The 11,749-nt window shown below is 35.9% G+C and overlaps 1 long non-coding RNA gene across 1 annotated transcript; it reads left to right on the top strand.

The window, feature by feature from the left end:
- The first annotated feature begins 313 nt into the window (after nucleotides 1-313).
- Nucleotides 314-1,732, top strand: LOC105356436 (uncharacterized). The gene is made up of 4 exons (XR_002872012.2): nucleotides 314-452; nucleotides 638-743; nucleotides 822-902; nucleotides 1,220-1,732. It is a non-coding gene; the product is annotated as an uncharacterized LOC105356436 (long non-coding RNA).
- Nucleotides 1,733-11,749: the final 10,017 nt, after the last annotated feature.

Here is an 11,749-nt window from a genome sequence, read left to right as displayed (position 1 = left end):
TTTGAATCAGTTGACACTGATCCAGGCAGTTATTTATGAAGTAATCTTTAAAAAATGATCATCACAAATATTATTTCTAGCATTGGCAGTACGGATATATAAAAAGGAACCCATTCACAGATCCACAGGAAGTCCTTAAAAGGAAAGAGGAGCTCCAGGAGTTCTGTGGAAGAGTTTGCAGTACAATTGGGTATACTCCAAACTCCAGTTTATTCTAATCTGTTCTTAAGAAATTTCTCATGGCCTGAACTGCATGAGGGCAAGTGTATAAAACCTGCCTCACACTTGAGTTTAGAGAGAGGAGAACTGCTCAAGGAGAACAGCTGCACAAAGATATAGACTCCAGATAACTATAAGTAATTATTGCATATTCCCGTCATTGTCCACAAAGATGAAACTTGTCATTCAGAGCATCATTCTCTTGGTCTGTGGGGTCGTTTGCAATTCAGCAAGTAAGTATCAAAAATCAAAGGTATTTTTACGTTGTTTGTAAGTATGACTGAAATTGAATCTTTAACAGTATCTTCCAGATTATTTTTTTATCTCAGAAATACAAAAAAAATCTTCTGAAAATGTATGTATGTGTTTGCATGGGTATGGATTCAATCTTATTATCCTTGTTTTAATTATTTTTTAGTTCTGAAATGCCAGTGTTTACGGACATCCAAGACAGTACAGCCCTCTCTCATCAAAAAAGTTCAGGAGATTCCGCCTCGTCCATATTGTAGCAAGCTGGAAATCATGTAAGTTAAACAAAGACCCACAGATTTATGAAAATTGTAGACCTATTTCATGTAACATATTTTATTCTTTTACTACAGAGTCACACTGAAAAACAATGTCAAAGTGTGTCTGGACCCCACCCATAAATTTGCAAAAGCAGTCCTGCAATCTATAAAAGTGTAAGTGAGAAAACATGTTTGTCTTGGGGCAGATCTTTACCATTTCTTGAACAAACTATGAAAAGAATTTGCTAGTTACTTTGCTTATCAAGGTACAGATCCTTTTTGTAAAGGTCTGCAGTCTGCAGGCAGATCTACATCACTCCTTTTATATTGGAAATAAAAAAGAAGTAGAAAGTTTTGTTAATAGACATATGCTGGTTAAAATTGAAGCTGGGGAATATATTTGTTAGAAATTATCATTCAGATTACTTTAAAATACACTATGTAAGCATTTGCCTTTTGACATGGCTGACCATGATGTGTTTTCTTTACAGGAAAAGTGAAAGACAAGCTGAAGTCAGAACAATGGGGTCGACAACGACCACAACGGCAGCGACAGCAGTGCCAACATGGTCATAATGCCTGTTTTTGATAGATGCTTTAAAAACTAAACTTAAACATTTGAAGATGAATAAAGCTAGCTTTTGAAAATGTCAGCGATGGAAAAAAACATTTTAAAATAAATATTCAGCTAAAGTGAACTTCAGTACTTGCAGAAGACTGCAAAGAATGAAGAATAATAGAATGTTCTCCTCTGACTATTTTATATGCTTTTAGTTACTCTCTGCTTATGTATGTATAGTGATTTATGAAGCCAGTAATAGTTTAATAATCTATTTCCGAACAAACAATTTTGCTAAAATATGTAACATTTCTCTGTAAGAAATGAATTATGCATTTTCTACTGCACATCTGTGTTAAAGGCTGAAATCATAAAGTGCAGGCACTTGAAATTTTGTGTTATAATCAATTGATTTGTAATAAATGTAACAAATGCTTAACAGTAATTGTTTTGTCTGTCATGTTACCATTTTTATCATTTAGTGAAGGTTAAAGACTAATATGCCTAGAAGCTCCCAAATAAATTTCATTTCATAGCTTAAATAATGCTAAGCAGTTACTGGGGATTTTAAAAAAGCAAGAGCCTTTATGTGGTACAGATATTTTTATTTCACATCTGGAATCAGGAAGGTCGCCATTCAAAAGCTTAAAGAAAAAAGAGAGAACTTTTGAATTAGAACGGACCTGCCTTTTCTGTGGTTTCACTTTAATTAATTTGTAAATTGTTCAGCAAGCTTAAGTTGTCACAGTTCCTGTTCTAAGTCCTTTGATATTTTAATGCAAGTTAGCTGTGGCTCCTGGAGGGCTCAGCCCCTTCACCTTTCTGTTCCTGCAGTGGCTCACAGTGGCCTGTACTTTATTTTTTATTTTTTGTGTTCTATTTAAGCTCCCCTGTTTCTGTGCTCTGTGTTACAGAGTGGTTTTCTGTTTTGGCTTAGCTATGGGTCTGTGTTATGTTTGTTTGAAGTTTTCTTCCCACTTGGAGTGGTGCTTTTTGTTAAATTAAATTATTGTCCTCCTCTCTCCACTTAGCCTCTTCTTTCCTGCATTTGGGTTGTCCTGATTCTCTGTTACATATGTACCAAGTTTTAATTTGAAATGCTTCCTGTTGTTTTCTTATGTGGTTTTGTCAGTCTGGATAATTTTTTTGAATTATTTCCATTAGTTTTTCTATTCCTCCTCCAGTATTACAATCTTCCCTCGTTTCCACCTCATTTCCGTGACAGAAATTAGCTTTGAAAATATGCACGGATTCTCTTTCTTCACTTTTGCTTATATCAGGACTCATAGTACTTTCACACTGGGCATGTGATATTAGCGAATGTACCTACAGTTAAAAGTACTTTTTTTTCACAGCTCTATTCAGATGAACGGAGCCCCTAAAGAGACATAAAAGTAAAAATAATTAGCATTGGTTTCTGGTTTGTACCTGAACCTAGAAGTAAAAAAAAACAAAAAACGGTGTCTTGTGCGCAAACGAAACTAACTGGTGCACAGTAGTTAGTTTCAAGTGCGCACCAGAAAACCAGTGCTAATTTTTCATTTTTACTTAAATGTCCCTTTACAGCAGGGGTGTCAAACTCCAGGTTTTGAGGGCCAGTCTCTTACTGGTTTTTCAGAAATCCTGCCTGGAAGGTTTTGGCCAATAAGGAGCTTCAATGGCAGGTTGGTTGGAAAATATGTTGGACACCAGCCCTCGAAGCCTGGATTCTGATGCCCCTGCTATAGGGGCTCCATGTCAATGAATGAAAGACTTGGAGTCATAGAATTCTGTCCGGCCACAAACAAGATTTATTCATTTCTCCTTCATGCTCAACTTTCAAATGGTTGGCATCTCTGTGAATTAAAAGGGACGCTACCCATAGGTCACTACGAAATCCTGAATGGTCAAAGTTTGACCTGGTTTACCTTTCAACCCAGGTTCAATGGCAGCGCGTTTTTTTACGTAAAGCCCAAAAACGGTCTTAAAAATGTGCTTAATGACAAGTGAATGTGCACGTTTTCATAGCAAAAAGCTATTTTTCTTCAGAGATTAATATAATGAACACCATATAATATTTTGATTGGTCAATGTCTGGTCTGGTGTTATCTTTATCTTTGATCTTTTATTTTTAATTACTGGAAATTAAAAAAGTCATTGGAAAGTATGTCTGTGTAATATAAACTTTTAAACCAGCAGGATCATTTCAGTTCTCTTTAGGATTAGTTTAACTGATTTCTAATATAGACCATATCGTGAAGTTCTAGAGTCGTTTAAGGTCTGGTGTGACTCATAACTGAAACTGAAAGCTGCTGTAAAGAACCGTTTCCATTTAAAATTAAATTATAAAGTTGTCATTTTAATTAGTTGACACTGAACCAGGCAGTTATTTATGCAGTAATCTTTAAAAAATGATCATCACAAATATTATTTCTAGCATTGGCAGTACGGATATATAAAAAGGAACCCATTCACAGATTCACAGGAAGTCCTTAAAAGGAAGGAGGAGCTCCAGGAGTTCTGTGGAAGAGCTTGCAGTACAATTGGGTATACTCCAAACTCCAGTTTATTCTAATCAGTTCTTAAGAAATTTCTCATGGCCTGAACTGCATGAGGGCAAGTGTATAAAACCTGCCTCACACTGGAGTTTAGAGAGAGAAGAACTGCTCAAGGAGAACAGCTGCACAAAGATATAGACTCCAGATAACTATCAGTAATTATTGCATATTCCCGTCATTGTGCACAAAGATGAAACTTGTCATTCAGAGCATCATTCTCTTGGTCTGTGGGGTCGCTTGCAATTCAGCAAGTAAGTATAAAAAAACAAAGGTATTTTTACGTCGTTTGTAAGTATGAGTGAAAATTGATCTTTAACAGTATCTTCAAGATTATTTTTTTATCTCAGAAACACCCAAAAAAAATCTTCTGAAAATGTATGTATGTGTTTACATTTATATATATGGGTATGGATTCATCTTATTTTCCTTGTTTTCATTATTTTTCAGTTCTGAAATGCCATTGTTTACGGACATCCAAGACAGTACAGCCCTCTCTCATCAAAAAAGTTCAGGAGTTTCTGCCTCGTCCATATTGTAGCAAGCTGGAAATCATGTAAGTTAAACAAAGACCCACAGATTTATGAAAATTGTAGACCTATTTCATGTAACATATTTTATTCTTTTACTACAGAGTCACACTAAAAAACAATGTCAAAGTGTGTCTGGACCCCACCCATAAATTTGCAAAAGCAGTCCTGCAATCTATAAAAGTGTAAGTGAGAAAACATGTTTGTCTTGGGGCAGATCTTTACCATTTCTTGAACAAACTATGAAAAGAATTTGCTAGTTACTTTGCTTATCAAGGTACAGATCCTTTTTGTAACGGTCTGCAGTCTGCAGTCAGATCTACATAACTCCTTTTATATTGGAAATAAAAAAGAATTAGAAAGTTTTGGTAATTAACCTATGCTGGTTTAAATTGAAGTTGGGTAATATATTTGTTAGAAATTATCATTCAGATTACTTTAAAATACACTATGTATGCATTTGGCTATTCACATGGCTGACCATGATGTGTTTTCTTTACAGGAAAAGTGAAAGACAAGCTGAAGTCAGAACAATGGGGTCGACAACGACCACAACGGCAGCGACAGCAGTGCCAACATGGTCATAATGCCTGTTTTTGACAGATGCTTTAAAAACTAAGCTAAAACATTTGAAGATGAATAAAGCTAGCTTTTGAAAATGTCAGCGATGGAAAAAAACATTTTAAAATAAATATACAGCTAAAGTGATTTATGAAGCCAGTAATAGTTTAATAGTCTATTTTCGAACAAACAATTTTGCTAAAATATGTAACATTTTTCTGTTTGTAAGAAATGAATTATGCATTTTCTACTGCACATCTGTGTTCAAGGCTGAAATCATAAAGTGCAGGCACTTGAACTTTTGTGTTATAATCAATTGATTTGTAATAAAATGTAAAAAATGCTGAACAGTACCGGTAATTGTTTTGTCTGTCATGTTATCATTTTTATCATTTAGTGAAGGTTGAAGACTGATATGCCTAAAAACTCTCAAATAAATTTCATTGGGGATTTTAAAAAAGCAAGAGCCTTTATGTGGTACAGATATTTTTTTATTGCTTTTTTAACAAAGTTTTAAACACACACAACACAAACACTGCCAGTGTACAAATGAGAAATACAGCATAAATACCCACATACAGCAACAACACAGAAGGATTCATCCTAAGAATGCAGAGAAAGGTAAACAGTCATCATCAGATGAGAGGCTGGGTTTTTGCCTGGTTAATATGATCCATGAAAGGTCCCCAAGTCTTTGTGAATTTATCCTGCTGACCAGTCAATTTGTATCGGATTTCCTCAAGGTACAAACAGCTCGCCATGTCATTTAGCCACTGACAGAAACTGGGGGAGGTAGAAGCCTTCCACTCCTTCAGAATAATCCTTTTGGCTATAACCATTCCAAACATGACTGCTCGTTGAATTGAGTGTGACAGCTTCTGAGTTTAGATATTTTTATTTTACATTTGTTTTTTTTTAATACCGGTTGGCTGTGGCTCCTGGAGGGCTCCGGCCCTTCACCTGTCTGTACCTGCAGTGGCTCACAGCGGCCTATACTTTTTTAAATTTTTTTGTGTTCTATTTAAGCTCCCGTTTCTGTGCTCTGTGTTACAGAGTGGTTTTCTGTTTGGTTGGCTTAGCTATGGGTCTGTATTAAGTTTGTTTGAAGTTTTCTTCCCACTTGGAGTGGTGCTTTTTGTTAAATCAAATTATTTTCCTCCTCACTCCACTTAGCCTCTTCTTTCCTGGATTTGGGTTGTCCTGATTATCCGTTACTACTAAATTTTTATTTGAAATGCATCCTGCTCTGTTCTTATGTGGTTTTAGTCAGTCTGGATAATTTTTTTGAAAAATTTTCACCAGTTTTTGTATTCCTCCTCCAGTATTTCAATCTTCCCTTGTTTCCACCTTGTTTAATCAATTTTGTTTGTTTGTCTTGCTTTTTCTGGTTTTCTTGATATTTGTCTGTTTTTTTTTGTGTGAGTGGATTTTTGTGTTCAGGAAGTCAGGCTACCTCTAATGTCTGAGGACATCTCCTCAGACATCTATAGATTTCCTTGTTCTCCTAATGTTTTCCTCCTTTCGCCATGGCCTTCTCTCCAACCTCCAGTTTTTATCACCTTCATCTTTCCTCTTCTTGCTCATGGTGATTACAGTTTATTTCACTCTTGGCCCAGACAATTAATTCAAATGAAATATGCTGGAGATGTTTCTGTCAATCAAGCAAAGAGTAGTATAACCTTGGACAACTTGCCAGTTATCCATAACCATGTAAAGACAACCATCCACCGTTTAGTGACAAAAATTGTGTACATATGAATGGGATTTCACATGTGTGTGACAAAATTCTTCCAAGTTAAGAAAGCTCCACAAAACCATTTAGCTTTATTAGGTTAGCTGATGCTTTCATCCAAAGCGACTTGCAAATGATGTGCAAAATTATTAAGGTCACATTAGGTCATTTATTACTTCCGTTTCATTTGTTTTTTCAAAGGGACTAAGTTGATTGGTCCAACTCACTTTTGTTGGATAGAACTTCACAAAAGATTGTTGGTTTTTCTGAAATTATAATTTAGCTATTTAGAACATTTCCTCTAAATCTAATAAACAAATATTGTCATTTATAAAATGACAATATTTAAAATTCCTGTGACCCCTGAAGGGATAAAATGGGAGAAAATGAATGAACGAGCAAAAATTGACACTTTATACATCAGACATCATTACTTGATGAAATAAACATAGTTTGAGATCAGACCTTGTGATCTTATTGGCCTCTTCTCCACCAGTCTTTTACATCCCTGCTGTGTGATCTTGTATATTTTCTGAGGCAAAATGCATCTGAACCAGGTTTATCTAATAGCTTGCAACCATCCATTTTCTTCTTCATAAAGTTCAGTCGTGGCATCATATTGAGCCAAAACTCAACTGGTTTAGCTTTGTATCATTGCCCTGCTGGAAAAACAATTCTCAAAGTTTGATCTTGACTGTCAGGACCGCAAAAGGTGAGATTAAAACCACAGAAAAAAAAAAAAAAACTACTTTCCATGGAAGATTGACTTTGACTTCAAAAGCTCATGTGTCAGTGAATACTTTACAGGTAAACGGCCTGAAGCAATTTCTCACCCACAGTTGAGCAATATTTGTCACTTATCTTCCCATTTTTTGTGCCAAAAATCTTTAGTAATAAATCAAATCTTTCAATCTTCATCCTCACTCTTTTTAATGCCAAAAGAGAGAAGGGGCATTTTTTTTAAATCAGAGGTTTATTTCGGAAAAAAATTACGATAATTTGCTTTGTGATTGCGCAAATGTTTTTACACTAACACTCTTCAAGATAGAATGCTTTAGTAAGCACGGGGGGGTTGACATGGGGGCTGCAGACCTTTGGATTGTCTGGATCGATGGAGGGTCATAAACAGAAAGCATCTTAAAGAGCCACTACAATGAAAATCGTGTTTTTGGCATGTTTTAACATGGTCATAATGGAGGACATATATAAAATAATAATATAAGAATGTAAGCTTAAACTGCATTTCTGAGTATTTCTTTATTTAAATTGTAATGAATCAGGAGCAGATGAAAAAGAACGCTCTTTAAAAAAAAGCTCTCAGTTTTTTCCACTGAGAACCTGCGATGAGTGGTGCAAAGTCTCCTTCATGCGCTCCATTCTGATGCATCCACTTGACAAATAGATCCATGTACATCTCTGTTTTCCTCGTCCGAACTGGTATCTGGCTCAAAACTGTACGGCTGGATAGCTCCAGTATTGATCACCTTTTTTTTTTTTTTTTGCACCGCTAATGTTAGATTGAGATTGGTAGAGATTGTAAGCTAGCAGGAGAGAGTATAAACAAAAGGAAATGAGCAAGGTCTTTATCTGCGCCAATAGCCCAGCCCACAACTCAGTGGCAAATTTCTGATAACTCCTGCTGCCCTGCAGACATAGTTTTATCAATTTTACCTAAAAATATCATTCTCTCTTAAAAACCATTGGGAACGTTGTTACAATAGATCAAAAGATGATCAGAGTGAAAAAACAAAAAGATTATGGGTACCTTAGGGTAAGCGCAGGTGTGTCTTGACCCTTGTGGCTAATGCAGCCACCTTAAGTGAATTCATGAAAATGAAATGCGCAATTGTTGTGCATGTAGAAAGTGTTTCATGAAGTACTTGTAAGTTATAAGCACTTTTGACATACAGGTGATGCTGTGGTAAAGTGCGGTTTTGCCTGCACTCTAGTCGTTAATGAGATGTGCGCACCAGTACCTTACTGACCGCGCACAAATGCCAAATGCACAGGATGTGTAGGTGAAAAGTAAGTGACCGTAGGATGCCTACACAAAGTACACTCTGACTAATTTTCTCATTTCCAACAGTAAGGCAAAGAACGCATACTTATCACTTGAACATCACTAACTGGCTCCATGTGCAGTGCACAGGAATTGGGGGGTGAAAAAATGAAAATGAGTTCAACATGCCTGCGTTTCACCTACTTCACCCTTACTTACCCCAACATATTTGCCACGGCATGAACATCTACGAGCTCACAGAGCAGTCTACAAACTAGATATTCCGTGCCCCATACCTGTGTGCCCCATACAGGTTTTCCCTTTTTTTGCTTGCAGACAGCCTTCAGGCACGAGTAAGGACAGCCATAGCTAAGACAAAACCAAACCGAGTGATTTACATTTAAACTTGCAACTTGTCGATTCGAAATTCAGTGAACAAAGTACATCTCGCAATTTCCATCTTGAATGTAAAACTTAATGAAAAAGTTTCCAGGGCAGACAAAATATCTAACTCTATCACATTGTTGATTCAGTTCAGACATGTTTGAGAGTTTCTGGCAACAGTTGGTTAACATGAATTAGAGAAAAATCCTCTCCAGGCAAAAACTAAACGGCCTCTCTTTGAGGCTGTCCCTTTCTCTATTGGGTTAACTTGTCATTTGAATGTGGATTTGATTGTGAGGGTTAAATTGCCCCTGGTGCATCAGTTAGGCAGGAAATGAAAAGTTAGTCATTGCAGAAGTTAGAGAGCAAAAGCAGTGAAATATTTGTTATAATACAAAATAGCCTAAACCAGTGAGAGGAATCTGTTGAGCCGAGTGTGTCTATGCCCCCACAGCACATTATCTCAGCCCCCAGTGAGCTTAATTCTCTTCAAAGAACAATACTGGTTCTTTTAAGCAGGCTGTCCTCTTTCCTTCAGTCCTTGTTAGCCTGCCGCAGCAGACATTAAGGCACTTGTTATTACAGTCTGATACAGCATTTGGAGCATGTTACTGCAGGGATTAAAAGACCATCTCCTTAGCAAGAACAGACAGCTCTGCACCTCTATGTCAGTGTTAAGGGACCATTCAAGCTTGTGGTTCAGATAAATCCACAGGTATTTGTAAGTGTGCACCTGCTCAATTTCTGCCCGTGTTCTCCAGACTGGAGACAGGGATTTCTGCGATTTTTAAAAGTCCATCACTTTCTCTTTTGTCTTGGAGGTGTTCATGTAATGGACTACGACTAAATGAAAGACACACAGGTTAAAAATTGGGGAGATAAAATTGAATCACTTAAAAAGAAAAATAATAGAGATAATTTAGAGTATTGAGTGACTTTATTCTAAAGAGAAAATAGAAACTGAAAAGTAGATCACAAATGTTTTCTTTAGGATGTGGATTGTAATTTATATGGCAGTATAGGACTACAATAACAAGGGTTACTATAGTAAGACACTACATGGTCATAGATTTGAATTCTGCAGTGCTCCTGCTTAAACCAGAACATGGCCAGACTCGTCAAAAGTTCTCTAGAAACCACCTGAATGATCCAGAGGATGATTGGGTGAGTCATCAGATAAGATCTTTAGTATAAACACCACTTGCCTTGTTTAGAAGGAAAGAATTCTGAGTTACAGTGGAAACATCACAGTTGGGGCTGCTTTTCAGTAAAGGATGACTGATCTTGTGTTAAGAAAATGTTGAATAAGGCCATGTATGGTGATTCTGGATGTTTTGCAGTGGCCTAGCTAGTCTCTGGACCTTAATCCAATAGAGAATCTGTGGAGGAAGTTGAACTTCCACGTTTTCCAGCAACAGCCCCAAAACATTAAAGTGAAGATCTGCATGGAAGAATGAACCAAAATAGCAGTTACAGTGAAAACCTGCTACTTATTTTCTGCCATACCTGCTACTCTGGTTTTCCAAATAAATTATTTAAAAATCAAACAATGTGATTTCCTGGTTTCTTCCTATTTTACATTCTGTCTCTGACAGTTAAAGTCTATCTATGAGGAACATTATAGACCAAAGTCATCTTTGTAAGTGGGACATCTTGCAAAATAGGTACTGATTCATTCAAAAGAACAACCATTTAGAAACATATTTTTCTTGTTTCCCTTTTCATAAATGCACAGTAAGTAGTTAAATGTTTTAGCACCTAGTTTAGATTTAGATCATGTCCTGATCAAGTTTTTTGTTTTTTTATCCCAGCTGAAACTTACTAACTTAGAAACTGTAATTTCTTCAGTCAAAAGATTGTACTTAAAAATAACAACCAATGTCCCTTAAAATGATTATTCAAACTAAAATTGATTTTAAAGCTATTTTAAAGTTAAAAGTTTGATTTTGACAAAGTTGTCTGACTTATAACCTTTTCAACAGTACAACAGTTCATTTACAGTTTTATTTTTAAAAACACAGAAAGAAAATTACATTTTGGAGAGGCTAATTTGTAATACTTTTTGGTGGATATTTTAAGCTATTTTTAACTTTTGAAAACCCAAGGTGGTCTTTAACTGTAAAAACTAATACGGCAGCAGAAACTTATGTCAAATGTAAATTACAATAGAAGAAAAAATATAACGGTACTAAAAATGTTTTTTTACTTTCCTTTTACAGTTGCAAATAAGTAAATTATCAATTTTATACTCCTCTTCCTGTAAATTGCATTGAAAATATAACTTCTCTGTTTTTATTAGCATACATATTTTTCCTGGGCTCAACAAATCCAATATGCATTCCACATTCCACTAAACTTATCTGAACCTAAATCTCTCTATGGCATTTTTATTCTAAAAAATTCCAAAATCTTGTTTTCAGGTTCTGATCATTTGCTGAGTCACAGTTAGTCAGCTCTGTGGCTGAAATCATGAGGGATATTTCTTTTGGACCGCTTTTACCACTGCAAACACAGATGTGGTTTCATCTGTCTGCTCTCCCAGCCTTCTGTCTCATAAATCACAAGCCTTGTAATACTTGATTGTTTACATATTGTCAAACAAATGTTAGCTAGTTATCACTTGATTAAAACAATACCTCTGCTAACTTTTTTTTAATGCTGTTAAAGGTGTATTTGTCTCAGCTTGTGGAAACTCTGTTTGTCTTTTAGGTAAACTTGCATA

The sequence above is a fragment of the Oryzias latipes genome, chromosome 18 (genome assembly GCF_053564925.1).
Source record: "Oryzias latipes strain Hd-rR chromosome 18, Olatipes_Hd-rR_3.1".
Lineage (NCBI taxonomy): Eukaryota > Metazoa > Chordata > Actinopteri > Beloniformes > Adrianichthyidae > Oryzias > Oryzias latipes.
Note: the sequence above shows the minus strand (reverse complement) of the source record. Positions and strands in the feature narration are given on the sequence as shown.